This window comes from Odocoileus virginianus, chromosome 32, assembly GCF_023699985.2.
Source record: "Odocoileus virginianus isolate 20LAN1187 ecotype Illinois chromosome 32, Ovbor_1.2, whole genome shotgun sequence".
Classification (NCBI taxonomy): domain Eukaryota; kingdom Metazoa; phylum Chordata; class Mammalia; order Artiodactyla; family Cervidae; genus Odocoileus; species Odocoileus virginianus.
In genome coordinates this window covers 35,499,080-35,516,412 of record NC_069705.1, presented here as the reverse complement: position 1 = coordinate 35,516,412, position 17,333 = coordinate 35,499,080, and the positions used below count along the sequence as shown (strand labels likewise).

The 17,333-nt window shown below is 39.0% G+C and overlaps 1 long non-coding RNA gene across 1 annotated transcript in view; it reads left to right on the top strand.

Moving 5' to 3' along the window:
• The first annotated feature begins 2,868 nt into the window (after positions 1–2,868).
• Positions 2,869–17,333, top strand: part of LOC139032617 (uncharacterized) — a 69,560-nt gene continuing 55,095 nt past the window's right edge. Inside the window, exon 1 of the long non-coding RNA XR_011485182.1 lies at positions 2,869–3,026. This is a non-coding gene — a long non-coding RNA (uncharacterized lncRNA). The remainder of the gene's footprint in view (positions 3,027–17,333) is intronic.

Below are 17,333 nucleotides of genomic sequence, written 5' to 3'. Positions count from 1 at the left end.
GGGACCAAAGCATCCCATACAGTGATACAGTGAAGTTGCTCAGTCGTGTCCGACCGACTCTTTGTGACCCCATGGGCTGTAGCCTACCAGGCTCCTCCATTCATGGGATTTTCCAAGCAAGAGTTCTGGAGTGGGTTGCCATTTCCTTCTCCAGGGGATCATTCCAACCCAGGAATTGAACCCTGGTCTCCTACACTGCAGGCGGATACTTTTCCGTCTGTGCCACCAGGAAAGCATCCCATACAACTTTCTAATTCAGTGTACAGCATGTGCTCTGGGAGAATGCACCCCATCTTCAGAGTATTGCTTCTGAGCCAGTGCTTTACTGTGCCTTTGTATGCTAATTCCAGGATACTCATTCTCCCAGAATATGTCAGAGCAGTAATCCTAGGTCTGGAATGAGCTGTCTCCATACCTCTCCATGAGTCAAATCCCATTGACTATACTCTGATACTCTGATCTTGCTGGTCATGATCATTGTGAACCCTGCCCCCCATCCCAGTTCTGATGTTTAAATGAAGTAACTAGCTTCAGTGCTTCAGGCCTAATATCTTTGTTGCCACCAGGGAGGAAAGTGCTATGACAGCTTCTCTTACCCTCTGCCCTGGTCTGCATATGACAGTCACCACTGACTTTTAGTGACACCAATGCCCTCTTACCAGCTAATTCATAAGTCTGAGTCTCCAATGTCCCCTGAGTCTTTCTGTGGAAGGGAAAAAAATCTGAATGGTCTTTTGGCCTCACAAGAATATTACTTCTCTAAGCCATTTAATCAATTCTCTACAATTGGCCCTAGCAATTTGGGAATTTCAATTCTGTTCAACATGGATCATTGCTTTCTCCATGCTGCCTGAAGCCATCCCTACATACTTCCCTGGGGTCTGTGGCAGGGTGTGAAGTCCTGTGTCACAAGAGAACACTCAAAGTCAATAAACTCTCCTTGGTCATGTCTTATTTTCCAGTCCTCTGGCTCAGGAAACCTCCCATTGCTATCCCTCCTGCCATCCTGGATGGTCATGTCCACTAATTCCTGTGGTTTCTCTGTGGCCTCAGCCTGTATTTCTCTAGCAGATTAATAAGTCCCTGTCTGGGTGATGCTGTGACTTAACTACGGCTAAGGTCAGGCAGCCACAGGGAGTGGGGGACACATTCTGAGACAAGCCCTGTTGGTTGAGAGGAGAGTGCTGCACTGTCTTCCTTATTGAGTGTGGCCCATTCTGGATGGCGGGCCAGAGGGGTTCATCTCTGCGGGCTCTGAGGTTCAAAAGAGTCTGGGTGCCCTGGGCAGGGAGGCTACACATACATGGAAACTCTCTGTACTTTCCATTCAATTTTGCTGTGAACCTAGTGCTCTAAAAACAAACAAAAAAAGGTGTGTGAATAAAATTTTTTTAAATTCTGAGGAAACAATATATCTCAAGAGCGATCTACTCAGATATCCTCATCTCAGGGCCCTGAGTTTGGTGTACTATACTTGCTTCAGAAGAACTTTCCATGGTCTCTGAAGATCAGGGACAATAGTTTAAATCCTCAGTTTTGCCTTAAGCTTTTCTTGTCTCCTCCCAAGAGAGGAAATTTGCCTTATTTAGGCTACCAAGGAAGTGTTCTGCTCTTCACATTTGCTTTTCAATTATTTGTTCAATACTATTAGCTTTTCATCAGGAGGGAAAGTGCCATGACTTAATCACAGCTCACTAAGTCTGCGGTCGTATGCACTGTTTTCATCAATCAGGACAATTCCTTCGAAAAGAAGTGGCTCCCAAGTCACCAGCTATTCACTTCTAAGCAGCTGGGCTGCCTCCTTGTGCCAGGGCCTAGTCTTGGCTCACAGAACGATGGAGATGCTGTCCTTAGTCCCAAAAGGTGGCCAGTGAGCCAGTCCTGGGACCATGTCTTTCCTTCTGGCTTTCTCAAACTACTGTTGGAGTCAGCTGAATTCTCTGGGAAGCTGACATTGGGATGGAGACAGGACTGCAGAAAAGTTGTGCAAAAAAAAAAAAAAAAAAAAAAAAGGAGGAAGTCGGATTGCACAAGCGGAGCTGTCAGGCTAGGATGCAGAAGCTGCGGACCTGATGCTCTCTTTGCCAGGCTGTGGGCAGCTCCAGAGCGAGGTCCCTGTGGTGGAGAGGCTCTGAACTGGGAGGAAGTGGCCAGGCCTTGGCAATTCAGCCTTGCTCGTCATCGTCCTTCTGGAAACTGTGACCTTGGCTCTGAAACGGTTGGCTGACCACCCACCTCAGACTGAATTCTGAACAGAGAAAGGATTTGAGCCAGGCAGTTCTACTTGGATAGTCCCTCTGTTCTGCAGTTTTCACTTTCGGAGGCTTCCCTGGTGGTAAGTTTCAAATCCCACGTGGTTGAGCACCGCTAGGAAATCTCTGGAGGTCAGCTGCCTGGGTTGCGGGAATCACTGCTGTGTCCAGCAAACCCCGCCATTGGTCACCTAGGGGCCGCTGTGTTATCAGAGCCAGGGTCTCAATATCGTGATACCTGTGTTCACATGACCTTTGCCTTAATGGCGACCGCAAAATAAGTGGAGTGGTGCTGGCAATTCAGAGATGCCCAAGAGAAGCCTGAAAGTGCTTTCTTTCTGTAAAAAGGAGAAAGTCAGCAAGTAATACAGAAAGAAAGAAATGGTAGGCTGAGGTTCCTGAGATCTGTAGTTAAGAATAACCTTCTAATCTGTGAAATTGCGAAGAAAAGAGAAGCTCTTGCTAGTTTTGTTGTGTCGCCTCAGACTTCAAGTATGTAAGTGCATAGTTAAGATGGATGTTAGGTAAGATGTTAAACTTACACAATAAGATATTTTGAGAGAGAGAGACTGTAAGTGCAGTGAGCCCAGCGGGAAACTGGCAGCCATTGCTGAGTGTCATTTCGCCATACCCTGTTGCCAGGCAACGGGTATTGCTCAGTCATTGGTCAGCGTCATAGTGGGCCTTGCTCACAAGCAAATAACGGTCAAGAAAGGGCAGTTAATGAGGGGGTTCAGACAACAATGGAATGGTGGTCCTGAGGTGGAGAGTGAGGTAAGAGTTGGATCCTGGCCTTCTCCCTCAGGCCCTCCAGCTCACCCAGCCTCGTGAACTGGGGGACCCAGAAACTGCTGGGGGTCTCTGCCCTGCAGGGCTCCAGAGCCCTCACCAAGGCCACCATTAGCTTTGCCCCGGGCCTTGAGGCTGTGGTGAGCCTTCCCCCCATCGCTGTCTCTGCGACCTAATAGCAGCAGCAGTCTGCCTGGGTCACCATCTGTGGGACCTGGTCTCCTCTGCTTTGGGTGGCCTGAGGAGCCTGACGGCCAGTTGGGTCCTTGTTGCTCAGCTCCGTGAGAGGTGACGCCTGGGCAAGGTGTGGGGGACCTGGCCCTGGGGGAGCCCCCAGCTGAGCTTTGCCTTCCTCTTAGCCAGAACAGGGACCTCAGAGGGTGACAGTTGTACCTTGGGTCCTTGCCCTTTCTTGTTGGGACAGAAAATAATATTCATTTGGTAGAGAGTTATAGGAACATTTTTGCCTGACCATGACCTGACTTCAAAGACTCTGACACCAAGCAGTTTGCAACAACTAACTGCACCCCTTCCCAACGTTTGCTTTGAAAAGGGTTTTGATGAGAGCTTTCAGTAACTTTGGGCTTCTTAGGGCACAAGCCACCATGTACTTGCATGGTCCTGTAATAAACCTTTCTCTGTTCCAAATGCCAATGTTTTAGTATTGTTTGGACTGTGCATCACATATGTGGACTGGCATAGTCAGTGACAAGACCACATTCTTTAAACTTTTGTTACAGTATATTATTATAATTGTTCAATTTTATTATTGATGTTAAACTCGTACTTTGCCCAACTGATAAATTAAACGTTGTCATAGTTATGTGTGTATAGGAAGAAACATATATGGTGTTTGGTACTGCTGTCATTTCAGGCATCTACTAAGGGTCTTGGATGGTATCCCTCACAGATAAGGGGGAACTACTGTGGTTACATATATTTATGAGGTTTATTTATGATTTTCATAATGGAGCCAGAACATTTCTTCCTCAGCAGGAGAACTTTCCAAGACTATTTGCTTTAAAATAGTTCATTTCAGAATCAGTGTCTTTCTGAGAGACAGAGAACAATGTGAATCCACTTTACAATGAAACTTCATTTGTTTCACTTAATGACTATTCTTTATCATATAGTTGAGATCAAATTAGAGATCTAATCTGGAAGATATTCAGAGTAACACTGAGAATTATTCTGCTTTTCACATGTATTTTTAAAAGTACTTATATAAACATCTCATTTGATTCAGACAATAACCCTAATCTGTCAAGTGGGCAGAGCAGCATCACAAATTCTCTTGGTCAAATTTTATTATTTATTCCATAAATTCTAAGAGATTTTCATGTTACCAAAAGACTTAAATCCAAGGACCACTAAATTAAAAACTGAAATACCAGCATATTCTTAATAACTACTTACTTCAGTTTTTGTTGTGACTTCAAGTTCATGTGAATCTGATGAATTTAAAAGCTAAGTTATCGCAGCCCCAAGATGACAGAAGAATAGGATAGGGATCACTTACTCTCCCACAAATTCATCAAAAGATCATTGAATCCTAAGCAACTTCCACAAAACAACTTCTGAATGCTGGTGGAGGACACCAGGTACCAAGAAAGGCGGCCCATTGCAACCCATTCCCTTCAAAAGGAGGTAGGACAAATTATTAAAGACAAAAGAGTTAGGGACAGAGACCCATCCTGGGGAGGGAGTTGTGAAGGAGAAGTTTCCAAACAGTAGGAAACCCTCTCACAGGTGGGTCTGTGGGGAGTTTGGAATCTCAGAGGGCAACATAACTGGGAGGAAAAAAAAAAACAACCCACAGAATAGGTGCCTAACTGCAATTCCCAATTCTCGAAGTAGCCCAAATTGTTCCCTCTGCCACCAGCAAGCAGGGGCTGGACAGGGAAGTGTGAGTGGCATCATTGGTCCTTAGGGTAAGGACTGGGCCTGAATGTCCTGAGGACAATCTGAGGGAGTTAATGTGAGACAGCAACCCGAACTGTGGGATCGCTAGAGAGGAAAAAAAAATAAGAGAATTTTCCCATGAAAGGCTCTAACGTGCAGCCTAGCCTGCTCGCAGAACAAAGGATTGAGCTCGCTGGCTGCATACAGGCCCCTCCCTGCGCTGGAGGCAGAGAGGCAGGCAGGCGACAGCCAGAGCTGGAAGGCGAGGGGCAATCTCAACCCCAGAGATGGGCATCCTCCACCAAACTGTGGGCAGCTCCCAGTTGCTAACCATGTCTTCCTGGGATCCTGGATGGTTGACATCGTCAGGGGGAGATCAACTCCCCAGAGGAGACACACGGCACATCTGAGACGGTGCTCTTGAAGCTCACCCGGGAAACCTAGTGGCCAGGACATGGAAGGGGATTAAGACCCATGGCCCACCTGGGACAGCGTGCTCACCAAGCACCTGGTTGCCTGAGCTGCTCAGAACTGGGAAGAGCACAAAACACATGCCCAACCCAGTCTGTGCCCTTGCAGAGAACCCGAGAACCTGAACCTGAGCAGCTTAGACCTGGGAAGTGCATGAAACACAGGGTCTGCTTTGGAGAGTGCCCTGCAGAGCACCCTGGAGCCTGAGCAGTGTAGACAGGGAAAGCACACATAGCTGTGAGCTGGGGCAGACCTAGTGTGGTTTGTACACTGCGAGCACTCCCCACACATGCTAGTGATATTTGTTGGCAGTGTTCCTTCCCACAACACAATTGAACACGTGAACCTAAATAAGTGACCACCTTCGTCCCCTTGTGTCTGGGAAGAAATTAGACACTGAAGAGACTTGCAAACAGATGAAGTCAAAATAAACAAAGAAGGAACGGCTCTGGAAGTGACAGGTGCAACAGATTAAAACCCTGTAGTTAACATTGGTTAATCATTTGAGGGGGCCTATAGAACTTGAGAACGAGTACAGGCTGGAACAAGGAACTATCTGAAACTGAACTGACCCCAGACTGCCCATAACAGGTCCAGAGAAACTCCTAGATAGTTTTTTTTTACCATTATCATATTTTAATTTTTAAAAAAATTTAAGTTCTTTATTACTGCTTTAATTTTCATTTTTATAACCTACTATTACCTTGCAAAAAAAAAGGACCCTATTTTTAAAGCAAATTTCATATACATATATATTTATAATTTTTGTGATTTTTTTTTTTTGTATTTTTAATATTGTATTTTTGAAAGGCTAACCCCTGCTCTAGATTTTTAATCTTTGCTTTTTGGTATTTGGTATCAATTTTGTACCTTTAAAAATCTAATCTTCAGTATCCATTTTCATTTAGAGGTGTGATTACTGGCTTGATTGCTGTCTCCCTTTTTGACTCTCCCAGATCACCTCTATCTCCTCTCTTCCCCTTGTCTTCTCTACTTAACTCTGTGAATCTCTCTGGGTGTTCTGGGCTGTGGAGAACACTTAGGGAACTGATTACTGTCTAGATTGGTCTCTCCCCTTTTGACTCCCTCCCCCTCTTCTCCTCCTGGTCACCTCTATCTCCCTCCTCCCTCATCTCTTCTCTGTGTAACTCTGTGAACCTCTCTTGGTGTCCCTCACTGTGGAGAATTGTTTCAGCATTAACCTAGATGTTTTATCATCTGTGCTGTATGGATAGAGAAGTCTCGAGCCTATTGTAAGACTAAGACTGAAAGCTAGAGGCAGGAAGCTTAACTCCAAAACTTGAGAACATCAGAGAACTCCTGATTCCAGGGAACATTAATAGACAAGAGCTCATCCAAAAGCATCCATACCTATGCTGAAACCAAGCTCCACCCAAGAGCCAACAAGTTCCAGAGCAAGACATACCATGCTAATTCTCCAGCAAAGCAGGAACACAGCCCTGAGCATTAAAAGACAAGCTGCCCAAAGCCATACCAAACCCATAGACACCCCCAAAACTCACTTCTGGACACTTCATTGCACTCCAGACAAAAGAGATCCAGCTCCACTCACCAGAACTCAGACATGAGCTCCCCTAACCAGGAAACCTTGACAAGTCACTAGTCCAACCCCACCCACAGGGGGCAGACTCTACAATAAAGAGGAACCACAAACTTCCAGCCTACAGAAAGGGCACCCCAACCACAGCAATCAAAACAAAATGAAAAGACAGAGAAATATTCAGCAGGTAAAGGAACATGATTAATGCCCACCAAACCAAACAAAAGGGGAGGAGATAGGGAGTCTACCTGAAAAAGAATTCAGAATAATGATAGTAAAGATGATCCAAAATCTTGAAAACAAAATGGAGTTACAGATAAACGGATTAGAGACAAGGATTGAGAAGATGCAAGAAATGTTTAACCTAGAAGAAATAAAGAAGAGTCAAACATTAATAATGCAATAACTGAGATCAAAAGCACTTTGGAGGGAAATAACAGTAGAATAACTGAGGTAGAAGATAGGATAAGTGAGGTGGAAGATAGAATGGTAGAAATAAATGAAGCAGAGAGGAAAAAAGAAAAAAGAATTAAAAGAAATGAGGACAACCTCAGAGACCTCTGGGACAATGTTAAATGCCCCAACATTCAAATCATAGAAATCCCAGAAGAAGAAGACAGAAAGGCCACAAGAAAATACTTAAGGCAATAATAGTTAAAAACGTCTCTAAAATGGTGAAGGAAATAGCCAATCAAGTCCAAGAAACCTAAAGTCCCAAACAGGATAAACAAGGAGAAACACCCAAGACACATATTAATCATATAATGAAGATCAAACACAAAGAGCAAATATTAAAGCAGCAAGGGAAAAGCAACAAATTTCACACAAGGGGATCCCCATAAGGATAACAGCTGATGTTTCAATAGAAACTCCTCAGGCCAGAAGGGAATGGCAGGACATACTTAAAGTGATGAAAGAGAAAAACCTACAACCCACATTACTATACCCAGCAAGGATCTCATTCAAATATGAAGGAGAAATCAAAAGCTTTACAGACAAGCAAAAGCTGGGAGAATTCAGCACCACCTAACCAGCTCTTCAAGAAATGCTAAAGGATCTTCTCTAGACAGGAAACACAGAAAAGGTTTATAAACTTGAACCCAAACAACAAATGCCAAAGTAAGTAGCAATTGGATCATACTTACCAATAATTACCTTAAATGTAAATGGGTTGAATGCCCAACCAAAAAACAAAGACTGGATGAATGGATACAAAAACAGGACCCCTATATATGCTGTCTACAAGAGACCCACCTCAAGCCAAGGGACACATACAGATTGAAAGTGAAGGGCTGGAAAAATATATTTTATGCAAATGCAGACCAAAAGAAAGAGGAGTAGCAATACTCATATCATATAAAGTAGTCTTTGAAATAAAGGTTATGAAAAGAGACAAGTAAGGACACAACATAATGATCTAAGGATCAATCCAAGAAGAAGATATAACAATTATAAATATATTTGCACCCAACATAGGAGCACCTCCATACATAAGGCAAATGCTAACAGTATGAAAGAGGAAATTAACAGTAACACAATAATAGTGGGAGACTTTAATACCCCACTCACATCTATGGATAGATCAACCAAATGGAAGATTAGCAAGGAAACACAAACTTTAAATGATACAATGATATGAAATGATACAAAGCTAGACCTAATTGATATATATAGAACATTTCACCTCGAAACAATGAATTTCACCTTTTTCTCACATGGAAGTGCACATGGAACATTCTCCAGGATAGATCACATCCTGTTCCATAAACCTAGCCTTAGCTAATTAAAAAAAAAATTGAAATCATTTCAAGTATCTTTTCTGATCACAATGCAGTAAGATTAGATGTCAACTACAGGAAAAAAAATACTTAAAAATACAAACATATGGAGGTTAAATAACACACCTCTGAATAACCAACAAATCATGGAAGAAATAAAAAAGGAAATCAAAATATGCATAGAAACAAATGAAAATGAAAACACGACAACCCAAAACCTATGGGATTCAGTAAAAACAGTGCTAAGGGGATTGTTCTTAGCATTACAGGCTTACCTCAAGAAATAAGAGAAAAATCAAATAAATAACCTAACTTTACACCTAAAGCAACTAGAAAAAGAAGAAATGAAGAACTCTAGGGTTGGTAGAAGGAAAGAAATCATAAAAATTAGGGCAGAAATAAATGAGAAAGAAACAAAGGAGACTATAGCAAAAATAACAAAACTTAAAGCTGATTATTTGAGAAGATAAATAAAATAGACAAACCATTAGCCAGACTCATCAAGAAAAAAAGGGAGAAGAATCAAATCAACAAAATTAGAAATGAAAATGGAGAAATCACAACAGACAACACAGAAATACAAAGGATCATAAGAGACTACTATCAGCAACTATATGCCAATAAAATAGACAATTTGGAAGAAATGGATGAATTCTTAGAAAAATATAACCTTCCAAAACTGAACCAGGAAAAAACAGAAAATCTTAACAGACCCATCACAAGCACAGAAATAGAGACAGTAATAAAAAATCTTCCAACAAACAAAAGCCCAGGACCAGATGGCTTCACAGGTGAATTCTACCAAAAGTTTAGGGAAGAACTAACAACTATCCTACTCATAATCTTCTGGAAAATTGCAGAGGAAGGTAAACTCCCAAACTCATTCTATGAGGCCACCATCACCCTAATAACAAAACCAGACAAAGATACCACAAAAAAGAAAACTTCAGGCCAATATCACTGATGAACATAGATGCAAAATTCCTCAACAAAATTCTAGCAAACGGAATCCAACAACATATTAAAAAGATCATACATCATGACCAAGTGGGTTTTATCACAGGGATGCAAGGATTCTTCAGTATTCACAAATCAATCATTGTGATATCACATTAACAAAATGAAGGATAAAAACCACATGATTATCTCAATATATGCAGAGAAAGCCTTTGACAAAATTCAACACCCATTTATGATTAAAAACTCTCCAGATAGCAGGCATAGAAGTAACATACCTCAATATAATAAAAGCCATATATGATAAACCTAGAGCAAACATTATCCTCAATGGCAAAAAATTGAAAGCATTTCCCCAAAGTCAGGAACAATTCAAGGATGTCCCCTCTCACCACTACTATTCAACGTAGTTTTGAAAGTTTTAGCCACAGCAATCAGAGAAGAAAAATAAAAGGAATCTAGATTGGAAAAGTAAAACTCTCACTGTTTGCAGATGACATGATCCTCTACATAGAAAACCCTAAAGACACCACCAGAAAATTACTAGAGCTAATTAATGAATATAGTAAAGTTTCAGGATATAAAATTGATACACTGAAATCCCTTGCATTCCTATACACTAACCATGAGGAAAAAAAGAAAGAAATTAAGGAAACAATCCCATTCATCAGTGAGACGAAAAGAATAAAATACTCAGGAATAAAACTGCATAAATAAACAAAAGACCTATATATATATAGAAAACTATAAAACACTGATGAAAGAAGTCAAAGATGACACCACAAATAGATGGAGAAATATACCATGTTCATGGATCAGAAAAATCAATACAGTGAAAATGAGTATACTACCCAAGGCAATCTATAGATTCAATGCAGTCCTTATCAAGCTATCAATGGTATTTTTCACAGAACTAGAACAAATAATTTCACAGTTTGTATGGAAGTACCAAAAACCTTGAATAGCCAAAGCAATCTTGAGAAAGAAGAATGGAACTGGAGGAATGAACCTGCTTTAGACTATACTACAAAGCTGCAGTCATCAAGACAGTATGGTACTGGCACAAAGACAGAAATATAGATCAATGAAACAAAATAGAAAGCCCAGAGATGAACCCACACACCTATGGACACCTTATCTTTGACAAAGGAGGCAAAAATATACAATGGAGAAAAGAACTCTTGAACAAGTGGTGCTGGGAAAACTGGTCAACCACCTTTAAAAGAATGAAACTAGAATACTTTCTAACATTATACACAAAAATACACTCGAAATGGATTAAAGATCTAAATGTAAGACCAGAAACTATAAAACTCCTAGAGGAAAACATAGGCAAAACACTCTCTGACATAAATCACAGCAAGATCCCCTATGACACCTCCCAGGGTAATGAAAATAAAAGAAAAAATAAATGGACCTAATTAAACTTAAAAGCTTTTGCACAACAAAGGAAACTATAAGCAAGGTGAAAAGACAGCCTTCATTGCAGGAAAAAATAATAGCAAATGAAGCAACTGGCAAAGAATTGATCTCAAAAATATACAAACAGCTCATGCAGCTCAAAACCAGAAAAACAAATGATCAAATCCAAAAACTGGGCCAAAGAGCTAAACAGACATATCTCCAAAGAAAACATACAGATGGCTAACAAACACATGAAAAGATGCTCAACATCACTTGTTATCAGAGAAATACAAATCAAAACCACAATGAGGTACCATCTCATGCCAGTCAGAACGGCTGCTATCAAAAAGTCTATAAACAATAAATGTTGGAGAGGGTGTGGAGAAACGGGAACCCTCTTACACTGTTGGTGGGAATGCAAACTAGTGCAGCCACTATGGAGAACAGTGTGGAGATTCCTTTAAAAAATAAAAATAGAACTGCCATACTACCTAGCAATCCCACTGCTGGGCATACACACTGAGGAAACCAGAACTGAAAGAGACATGTGTATCCCAGTGTTCACTGCAGCACTGTTTATAATAGCCAGGACATGGAAGCAACCTAGATGTCCACCAGCAGACAAATGGATAAGAAAGCTGTGGTATATATACACAATGGAATATTACTCAGCCATTAAAAAGAATACATTTGAATCAGTTCTAATGAGGTGGATGAAACTGGAGCCTATTATACAGAGTGAAGTAAGTCAGAAAGAAAAACACCATACAGTGTTTTAATGCATATATATGCACTTTAGAAAGATGGTAATGATGACCCTACATGCGAGATAGCAAAAGAGACACAGATAGAAAGAACAGTCTTTCGGACCCTGTGGGAGAAGGCGAGGGTGAGATGACTTGAGAGGATAGCACTGATACATGTATATTACATATGTGAAATAGATCACCTGTTCAAGTTCGATGCATGAAACAAGGCCCTCAAAGCTGGTGCACTGGAACAACTCAGAGGGATGGGATGGGGAGGGAGGTGGCAGGGGGGTTTGGGATGGAGGACACATATAAACCTGTGGCTGATTCATGTCAATGTATGGCAAAAGCCACAATATTGTAAAGTAATTAACTTCCAATTAAAATAAATAAATTAATTTTTAAAAGCTAAGTTATATTATTTGTTTGCATTTGAATTTTAGTATTAACATATAAAATACAAAGCATTAGGAAATTTTATAAGACATTAAATCCACTAATTACAATACAAATTTTGAATTTCTGTTAGCTACCCATCTTTATTTATGTTTTTTACATCACTGTAAATATTTATATATGTATAATTTTCTACTTTTCCTTTTTTCAAACTTAAAATCATTCCAAAGGATTTCCCAAGATCTATAATTCTATAGTCACTATTACTGTAATTTTAAATGACTATCTAATATTATATCTAGTTTTTAAAAAATGTTTTAAACATGGTTTGAAAGGATATTTTAAAGACAAATCTCATGGGAGATAGACTTTTGGGGATATAAAAAGTAAAAAAGATTTTAATACAAATACCTTTCTATTGCTTAGAAACTGGACCAAAACATGTTAGAAATTGTTTATAATGTTGTTCTTCCCTGTGAGACTTCTCATTGACCTTTCAGCCTGACACAAAAATAGAAGACTTTATCGTGACTTTAGCCTGTAGGCCTATTTTTAGACATACCACGTCATGACCTAAACTTAATAAAAATCCAACACAAAGAGATGAAAGTGGGAAACTTCTTTGCAGAAATTCCTTTGAGGCTATATCCTGCCTTAATTCTACAAGAAGAATTCCCACAGAAATCAATAGGAGATTAAAATAAATATCAATGGCAGGATACAGTCCAAATTATGAATGAAAAACTTTAAACTTGACAGGTTAATTGTTTTTCAGAAAGAGTGAAATTTGGGAGAAGTATTTTCATGAGGGAAAACCAACATTTTGACTGTAGATAAATGCGTACATAGCATTTTTTGTAGCAGAACCTTATCAATGGGAGCTATGTGCACCCATTGTGTTATGACATTGGTTTCTGTCATTTTGAAGGGAAGTTTCTTGATCTGCACCCAAGTTTTGCATTCTTTGTTCAAGTTTCTAATATGTTAAGTAGAATAAACAGTATACAAGATGAAAAAAATGTATTTCAACTCTCCTTGCTTAACCACATTATTTAAAAATTATTAAGAAACAAATTTTAATAATAACAAACATGGAAGATTCGAAGGTTAAAATTGGGTATCAATAACTGGGTACCCTTTGGCTACAAAAATGTTACAGTCAGTATAAATGTATACAAAATGTTCAGGTTCCTAAGTTTATTGTCTAGTAAATTTTATACAAACAATTGAATAAAACAATTGTATGAAAAGTTCATTCATTATTTAACCTTGTGTTCTGCAAAAGGAGAATGAGATTCAGGATAGTGAGTATAGGAGTATTATCCTATGAGTATAAGATAATATACTATTAAAGTACTAGATATATAGGGCACAATTTTACCTCAGTGTGGTTGGCACATAGTAGATGACCAAGAAATTTAAGTGGCTGAATCAATAATAGATGTTTCAAAGATGACAACCAATTTGATTAACATTCAATAATTTCCTATTATACTCAAATTGTGTGCAAGGGCTATAAGAAATGTAATGATTCTAGTAATGTCCCTACACTGAAGGCCAGGTAAACTTGAATCAAGCCCATTATAATACCAAATCATATGCATTAGGAGCATAACTAGAGATTAAAATAAAGTATTCTAGAAACATTAAACGATAGCCATGATTTCCCACTGAGGATTAATTGGGGAATTAACTGGAAGATTGAAGAACACATGGAGGGAATAATCTAAGAGGAAAGGATCAACTTCTCCAGTAGCAAAGATTAAAATGTCAGTGACAGTACTTCACAGGATGATTCATGTTTCCTTGGAAGTAAAAGAACAGACTTATGAATGATTCTTCTGGGAACAGTGACAAGAATGGTGGGTTTATTTACCAATTGAAAGGAAAGTACATAAAAATGACATCTTTTATGACATTAAGCTATTCTAGTATGAAGATAGCAGAGAAGTAGAATATGGAAGTTAAAATGAGATGTCTCATCCACAAGGAATAAAGAGTACTTGGTTGAAATAGAGTAAGTTATGGAGTTGTTTTTTGTTTTTGCTTGTTTCCTGTGAGATCTAAGATATTGAACAGTAAGAACTATAGACAAAATTAAGTACTTTTGGAAAAATGATATTGCTTCTGATTAACTTTAAACACTAAGCATAAATTTGTTATCAAGGAAGCTGTTAAGGGAACTCCAAAATAAATCAATAAAAATAAATCAATCAATAAATAAATATGATTCCAGATTTACCTTAGGTTGAAAATGGTCCAGTCAATTCTTCCCTCATACTGTGTGGAATGAAAACCTCTATCTAAAGCATGTCAGTGTCGCTACATTAATTTCTTTGAATACTAATTTCAGCAAATATTTTAAGATGATCCAGGCACGAAAATCTGTCTGAGATTAAAAACCTGCTGTTAGCCCAAGGAATGTAAAAGTAATGAAATGTCAAGAAAAATTTAATGTACATGTTTGAGCTTGTAGAACAATTGTGTTCAAAGGAAATTAAACTGAGAAAAAATTGTTTCAATATAGCCAATGCATGACTAACTTAGATTAACTCTTACAAATAAGTACACATTCCCTTTCCAACGAGCCAACAAAAATATGGAATTCTCTAGGCCAGATTACTGGAGTGGGTAGCCAGTTTCCTTCTCCAGGGGAATCTTTCCAATCTAGGGATCAAATCCAGGTCTCCCACATTGCAGGTGCATTCTTTACCAGCTGAGCCACCAAGGAAGCCCAAGAATACTAGAGTGGGTATCCTATTCCTTCCTATCTATCTCCTAGTGGGTATCCTATCCCTATCAAACCAGAGTCTCCCACATTGCAGGGAAAATTTTTACCAGCTGAGCTACCAGGGAAGCCCCTGATAATAAGAGCTAATGTTTATTGAGCATTTACTATATTTCAGCTACTGCATGAATTACATTAGACATTTTCTCATTTAATTTTCACAGCAGTGTAATGCAGTAGAAACTATTTTAAGTTATCTATCAGTAATAAAACAGAGAAGTTGTCTGTGGTCATGCAGTTATTAAACAGAAAGGCAAGACTGGACCCAGGACTCACTCTAAATCAGGCTTTGATGGCCTGGAATCACCAGGTATGTTCAAAAAAATTAAAAAGAATTTATTAGTAGACATAACTGTGTAGCCAGTTCCCAATAATGAGTAAGCTTATCTCTGGCATGAGTTGTTCTCAATGTGTGAAAAGATTTTGTTTATTTTTCTAGGGAAATGTAAAATCTGTTCTATGTTATAGCTCCTTAAAGCATTTAAGAAGTGTTAAGAGTATAGCACTCAGCTGTGTTTTTTCTATATGGTCTCATTAATGTTTAATGAATATCTCCCCTATAGCTCAGATGGTAAAGAATCTGCCTGCAATGCAGGAGACCTGGGTTTGATCCCTGGGTCAGGAAGATCCTCTGGAGATGGAATCGGCAATCCACTCCAGTATTCTCACCTGGAGAATCCCATGGATAGCGGAGCCTGACAGTCTACAGTTTGTGGGATCGCAAGGAGTCAGACACGACTGAGTGACTCACCCACCCACAATGTTTAATGAAGAAATTTTTTGTTTGATTTTCCTTCTTTAAAAGGAGAATGTTCATCTCCTAAACTATACATTTAATTATTGTTTTATTCCATGTAAAAATGGTTTTTAAAATTAAAGAAAAGATACAAGCACAGATAAGCCACATCAGGAACATAGAGTCTGTGTTTGAATACTATTATTTATCATTTTTAATGGCATTATACTGAAATTACAGTCTTCTTTCATTAAATAACTGCTTGTATGGTTTCTACTAGCCGTTCTTTCCCTACATTGAGTGTGGTCTTGGGGAACTAAGTGAAAGCTGGGGGTGATTTAGTTGCCTGAGGATTTGGGGGTACGGAACAAAGGGAAACAGAGGTCTGAGGGACGGAAGAGAGTAAGCTGGAAGTTGGAAATGCTGAAAAATTTAAGTCTATAAAATCAGACAATAAAAACACACGAGCGCAAGGAAAGTATCTTACGGAGCATCTCTGAGCCAACTTGGAAAGTTGAGCCTAAAACATTCCCCTTGGGCACAAGATACGACATAACGCTTCTTTAATAGCTTGGCAGCAGTAAATCTATATGCTGGGAAAGAGATCAATTTTAGACACTTAAAGTTACTAAAGTCTCATTTTCACAACAGAGTCTCTCAGCAGTAGACAGTGCAGCTAATGGGATAATTTAACCAAGAAAGGAATTTATCCAAAAAATTCCTTATGGACTGATATAAGAAACTTTTTACTAAAGGAAACAAAACCAGAATTTATTAAATTGTAGCATGGACACTCTACAAGTAGATCTAATATTAAAAGTATTAAAGGATCTTTTACAGCAATATCCACAGGGACTTTTTTTCCTTGACTCAGTTTGCCCCAAGATTCAAAATTCATACAAATTAAGTGGTAAAAGCTGAAAAAATGCTTGAATTACCTCAAAATGGCACATTATTAACTTGAAGCAGAAGGAGGGAAGATAACCTAACATTTGTTTAAAGTAACATATTTACTAATTGTAAGCTTAAGAGAAAAGTTGTCTGTGATGAGAATATCTTAACGCAATTACAATTTCAGGAAATTTTCTTATGAAGGAAAAATGCTTTGGTGTGAGAGAATTTTGTATCTAGTGAATTATTATAAAATAAAACTAAATACATTAGGATCTGATAATCACAGCTCTCACATATTTGGTACTCACTGTATATCAGACACTGTGCTATGCATGTATTATCTCATTTAATCCTTGCATTAACCATGAAGAGTAGCTGCTATTTCATATTGTAGAGATAAAGATGAAGACACAAAGAAATGCTTCAATGAAGTTATGTGATTTGCCAGACCTGGGATTAGAAGTCATATGTACTTGGTCCCAAAACTCCATTTTTGAGCACAGGATAAATGTGGCAATTAATGATACCATTTCCTATGTTATTTATTGTTACATAAGCAAGGAAAATATATATCCCAATGGGGCATCCTATGAACACTTGAATCATATTTAGGTTGATTGTGATAAAAAGCATACAACCAAAAGGACATTTTGTAT